Below are 6,000 nucleotides of genomic sequence, written 5' to 3'. Positions count from 1 at the left end.
AAGTAAAACCTCTTTTCACACTGTAAGATATCTTCTCTTTCTGCCTACTCTTTAAAAATAATATTTGCAAGTTAGTCATAGAAAGCAAAGCCCTGTCATGAGTTAATGGGCTGTTCTAGGTAATTATTCTTGTATGTTTAGTTTTTCCCAATAAGAATGCTTTATTTGTTTTTAATATACAACTAAAATCCAAAAAGGACGCATCCTTTTTTTTTTTCTTAAGTCAGGTTGATTGAAGAATAATTTGCTTACAAACCAAATTCGCCCTTTTCAAGAGTGCATAATTTGATCGTGTAACTGTCACTATCGCCAAGGTGCGGAGCATTGACGTCACCTATACATGGTTCCCTTGTGCCCGTGAGGCTCGCCTTTTGACACTCAGCTCTTCTTACCCTCTCCTTCACCCTTCAAGCTTTGGCAAAACACCACAAATTGGCGGGCCCCTGGTGCACCACGCTACCTAGATCCCAGGCCTCCACCGGCCCTGTTCTCTCACCTTCTGGCCTGGCTAATTCCCCTTCTCTTTCCAGCTTCTGCTCTCACCCCTCTGCTCTCCGCAGTCTGAGCTCGCCTCGGCCTCTCTCTGGCCTGGCTTCATGTGACAGCCCTCACTGGCCTGTCATCCAGGGGGCGGCAGGGACCTGATTCCCAGGCTCCAGCCTGTGTCTGGCACTGAGCAGATAGGACCTGGAGGCTGTGCTGGGTGATGGGATCCCTCTCGTGCTGGGTGGCTTGATGGTTACAGGCCTGCGGCAGGGCCAGGGGCTCTGAGCCTGGGGGAAGCCCCTCGCTCCCCCACAGGCACCTCCTGTCCATCTAGTCCTGGGGGTGGTTCCCATTTTTCCCAGACACGCCTTGGGAGAGACCAAGGCTGAGACAGGCTGAGAAGGCGGAGCAGGGCCGAAGAGGGCAGTCTGCAGGCACAGCAGTGGCTGTGAGTCAGGTCGGCTAGGAGGTGGGGGTGGGGTGGGGCAGGAGCTGACCTCCTCGTGGAGGCTGGACAAGGGGCAGGGACTGAGCAAAGGCAAAGGCTCAGGCCAGGCCACTTGTCCATACTGAACCCTATGTTGTGTTGAGGCCAAAAAAACGTCAATCACAGGAGGGAGCAGAGAGAGAGACCCTTTTTTGTAAACACCCTTCGCTCCTACGGACTTTGTAATCCTATGATTCGTTTAACAACATTTATGGAATGTGCATTTACGGAGCCCCTACTCTGTGCAGGTGTGGGGTCGGTAGAAGGTCCTATCGTGGCCCCCAGATGCCCCAGGCACTCAGCCTTCTGCCAAGGGCTTCTTGCTGCAAACAGCTGCTTCTCTCTGCTGGAAGGCTTTCTCTGGCTGACGGAGCATCGGGGTGAGTTAAAGCCCCCCAGAAGAAGCCCTCCACCACGAGGACTGGGAGTCCCGCACTGCAGGGGGGACACCTCTGGGGCAGGCTCCACATGGTTCCCTAGTGCCCAGCGATGCTGAGCCTTGGCTGCCCGCAGAGGCCACTTGCTTGACATTGTGCTCTTCACCAGCCCCTTCCCATCCCACTTTCCTACCAGTGTTTCCTGTGATCATCCCTCAAATGAGTCACTTGCACCCAAACCCTCCTGGTCAGGATCTGCTTCTGGGAAAACCAGTGTGAATAAGATGAAGGAGGTCTGTGCCCACAGCAAGGCCTCTGAGGTCAGTTGGGTCTTTACTGGGTCTGAGTATCAGTCTAGGCTGCTTGCCCAGCTTGTAGTGATTTCCGGGCACTCGACAGACACCAATGAATGGATGGATGGGTGGATGGGTGGATGGGTGGATGGGTGGATGGGTGGATGGGTGGATGGGTGGGTGGATGGGTGGATGGGTGGATGGGTGGATGGATGGATGGATGGGTGGATGGATGGGTGGATGGGTGGATGGGTGGGTGGGTGGGTGGGTGGATGGGTGGATGGGTGGATGGGTGGATGGGTGGATGGGTGGGTGGATGGATGGATGGGTGGATGGGTGGGTGGGTGGGTGGATGGGTGGATGGGTGGATGGGTGGATGGGTGGATGGATGGGTGGATGGGTGGATGGGTGGATGGGTGGATGGGTGGATGGGTGGGTGGATGGGTGGGTGGATGGATGGATGGGTGGATGGGTGGATGGGTGGATGGATGGGTGGGTGGATGGGTGGATAGATGGGTGGATGGATGGGTAGATGGGTAGGTAGGATGGATGGGTGGATGGGTTGATGGGTGGATGGGTGGATGGATGGGTGGATGGATGGGTGGATGGGTGGATGGGTGGATGGGTGGATGGGTGGATGGATGGATGGATGGATGGGTGGATGGGTGGATGGGTGGATGGGTGGATGGGTGGATGGATGGGTGGATGGATGGGTGGATGGGTGGATGGGTGGGTGGATGGGTGGATGGATGGGTGGATGGATGGATGGGTGGATGGATGGGTGGATGGATGGATGGGTGGATGGGTGGATGGGTGGATGGATGGGTGGATGGATGGGTGGATGGGTGGATGGGTGGATGGGTGGATGGGTGGGTGGATGGATGGATGGGTGGATGGGTGGATGGGTGGATGGATGGATGGATGGGTGGATGGATGGGTGGATGGATGGATGGGTGGATGGGTGGATGGGTGGATGGATGGGTGGGTGGATGGGTGGATAGATGGGTGGATGGGTGGATGGGTGGATGGGTGGATGGATGGATGGATGGGTGGATGGATGGGTGGATGGATGGATGGGTGGATGGGTGGATGGGTGGATGGATGGGTGGGTGGATGGGTGGATAGATGGGTGGATGGATGGGTAGATGGGTAGGTAGGATGGATGGGTGGATGGGTTGATGGGTGGATGGGTGGATGGATGGGTGGATGGATGGGTGGATGGAAGAATGACTCTCCAAAACCCAGAGAGGGGAGCGATTGTCCTAAAAGGGTACATCCATGTTCAGAGAGGCTAACTGGTTTACCCACGGTCAATTAGAACTAGTTGGTAGCATATGCCAGCAAGAAGCTGGGATTCTTGACTTTTACGTCAAGCCGGGGCTCACCACTGGAAAAAGACTGAGTGTGGAAAGCTAATCCAGGTTAATTCCTGCGGATTAATCATTAATGTGCTAGGGAACTGCTGAGATTAAAAATATGAATGAACGGTTTAATTTCAACCCAGCCCCTCTTTATTCCCTCATGATGGCTTGTATTTCCACATCTAACAACTCATATGGTACCAGTGACAAAGAGGGAGGGAGTATGTGAGACTGTCCAAGAAACAGCTATTAGGAACAGGATTCTGCAGCCACGGGGGTGGGGGAAGGGTACAGGGCAGATCAGCCTGCAGCAGCCCTTTTGGCCTCCCAGAAACCTTAATTTCAAAGAAACTGGCTTTGACTCAAGTTCAAAGAGTTAGCTTTAAGAGACACTGATATAATGGTTAGAAACCAGGCCTAAAATTATCTTAATTGAAAGACTTATTTGGTTATGAAGAGAGAGTGCTGGGTTATATGGGGGGGGGGGGGCGTGTAGGGGTCGGGAAGTCCTGTCATGAAGCACCGTTTACTCAGTTTTCTGGAAAGTGGGTGAGTTTATGTGCGTCAGACCCTCTCACCCTCCCCATTGCAGAGTAAAATGCCGGAAGGTCAACTGCAGTCATTGCCCTGCTGCCAGTTGAGGTTTGGACGGTGCCTCAGTTGTAACCTCCCTAAAAATGGGTGTAAATGACGTCCACCCTCCATTCCTCCTGCACCGTCTGGACTTTCCGCCCCAGTTTACTCAAGAAAATTCTTTCTGGTGCTGATTGCAATCTCTTTGAAGATAGTGACGTGCCCTCTCTGAACTGACCCCCAGCATAACTTGTCCTCACATCTAGGGCCCGGAGGGGGCGCTGCTGCAGGGGAAGTCAGTTGGTTTTAAACGAAGCATTTCTCCCTACTGTTCGCATGTTGCGCAACCCTGCTCAGGGTGACACCCACCGCCATCTCAGCCCGGAGGGGCCGGGGCGCAGGCGCGGCGCCGCGGGGATTCGAACCTTCGCGGCCCGCCGGGCCACAGCCTTCCCGGAATCAGCGCCAGCAAGCAGGGTCGCTGGCCCGGGGTGGGCGGGGCCGGCCGGCGCCCCCTCCCCCGTTCGGCCGCGCGTTCCGGGCCCGCCCCGCCCCCGCGCTGGGCCGAGCGCCGCGCCGCGCGGCTCCGCCCCTCACAGGCCCCGCCCCCGAGGCTCCCCGCAGCTCCTCCCCTCTCCCATTGGCCGAAGCGGAGACCCGCCTCTCCGCCCAATGGCCGCCGCCGCGGCTCGGCCGCCCGCGCTCTGACTGGTCAGCGGCCGGCGGAGTGGCGGGGCACGGGCCAATGGGGAGAGGCGGCTCGATGAATGGCTGGCCCGGGTGGGGAAGGCAGGAGGCGGCGATCCCGGCGGAGGGGGCCGTTTGCCAGCTCCAAGGCAGAAAGTGCCACGACTCCACACGCGCGCACGCAGCCAGCGAGCAGCCGGAGCGGACGGCGGACGGGGCGGGTGGCGTCGGGGTCGCAGCGCCTGCAGTTGCTCGGGGGCGGCTTCTCGGCGGAGGCTCGGCCGGCTCCTCTCTCCAGGTTCCGCGGCGGCGGCGGCGGCTCCTGCCCTCTCGCTCTCCCTCCCGCGTCTCCGGCTGCAGGTAAGAAACTTGGCCGGGCCCTGCAGCGGCGGTGGCGGCGCGCGGGCCGGGCCGTCGGGGCGCCGGGGCCGGGCCGGGCGGGCCGCGCCGGGAGTGACACGTCTCCCTGGTGGCCCCTCCCCCGGCGGCGCCCCCGGCCGTCGCCGCGGCGGCGCACCCTGGGGGTCCGGGCGGGCCCTGGGGGCGTGTGCTGGGCCGAACCCGGTGCAGGGGCGTTGGCCGAGCGTGCCCGAGGTGTGGACCCCACGTCCTCGCCGTCTGCGGGACCTGCGGCGGCCCCGCGGCGCGACGTGGCCGCCCCCCCCACCTCTCTCTGTCCTTCCCAGCCGGGCCGTCGGGCCGGCCGGCGCGCTCCGAAGTTGGGCGAAGAAAGTTGGCGGCGGGGCGGGGCGGCGCACAGCTGGCGGAGGAAGGGGTTAAGCTTCGGAAAGCGGCTGGATGACGTTGCCGGGCTGGAGTCCGGGCTGGGGGGGTGGGGGCGGGCGGAAGGCGGCTGGGGCCGGCGGGGGAGGGGGCGGGATTGAATGGGGGCCCGAGCCGAGCGCGCCCGCCTTGGGCTGCGGCTGGGGGCGCGGCGGGGCCGGGCGGCGCCGACGGGGCGGGCCGGGCTCGGGGCCGCGGGGCCCGCCGTGCGGAGACCCGGACCGTCCGGGTCCGGACGCCCGGCGGCCGCGGTGGCAACTTCCCGGAGTGCGGGAGGCGGCTCCCTGCTCCCCCTGGCGGCGGGGCCGGGGGCGCTGTTTGCCCGGCCGGTCGCGCGGACCCGGTGCGAGGGCGCCCGGCGGGGGGACGATGAATGGGCCGGCGGTGCCAGGCCCGGCGGAAGTGGCACCTCCGGCCCGGCCGTCAAGCGCGCTGGCACCCCGCCTGGCTCCCGCCCCGGGTCCCGGGCTCCCGGCCTGGCGCCGGGCAGGGGAGGGCGGGCTGGGGTCCGCGCTTACCGGGCAGCATCTGGGAAGCCTTGGGGAACCCTCCCCACATTGCAGATCACAAACGGTAGCTCGGGTGGTGTCATGGCTAAGGGGTGGGCTTCCGAAAGCCGGCACCGTGGGGAGTCGGCCAGGCTGTTTCACTCCGGGGTCTGCTTCCACGTCGGAACAGCCGGGCTGCCGGAGAGAGAACCGTGAAGACCCAGCACGTGTAGGGAGTAGTCCACAGGTGTTGACTGTTACTGTTTTTGCATGAGTTTCTAGGGTGTTCGGGCCGGGAGGGAGGTGGGGTCTGGGTTTGGCTCTGGCCCACCCGCTGCGGACGCAGCCTTGCCACGTCCTGTCGTCTGGATCCCACCCCTGCCACGCTGCAGACCCTCTGCTCAGGTTGCTTAACCTCTCTGAACCCGGGTTTCCTTATCTGTAGCCTGGAGATAGAACCACCCA

At 61.5% G+C, this 6,000-nt stretch overlaps 1 protein-coding gene across 3 annotated transcripts in view; it reads left to right on the top strand.

Moving 5' to 3' along the window:
* Positions 1-4,396: 4,396 nt before the first annotated feature.
* RRBP1 (ribosome binding protein 1) overlaps positions 4,397-6,000 on the top strand; it is a 59,049-nt gene continuing 57,445 nt past the window's right edge. The window contains exon 1 of one of the 3 annotated variants that reach the window (XM_082857018.1): positions 4,397-4,624. The gene's annotated coding sequence lies outside the window, so the exon portion shown is untranslated. Of the gene's footprint in view, positions 4,625-5,636; positions 5,783-6,000 lie in introns of those variants that run through there. The other 2 variants (XM_082857017.1, XM_082857016.1) reach the window with 2 other exon arrangements.

This window comes from Leucopleurus acutus (genome assembly GCF_964270905.1).
Source record: "Leucopleurus acutus genome assembly, chromosome: 16".
Classification (NCBI taxonomy): Eukaryota; Metazoa; Chordata; class Mammalia; order Artiodactyla; family Delphinidae; genus Leucopleurus; species Leucopleurus acutus.
The sequence above is the reverse complement of the archived record's forward strand: the minus strand, read 5'-3'. Positions and strand labels throughout refer to the sequence as shown.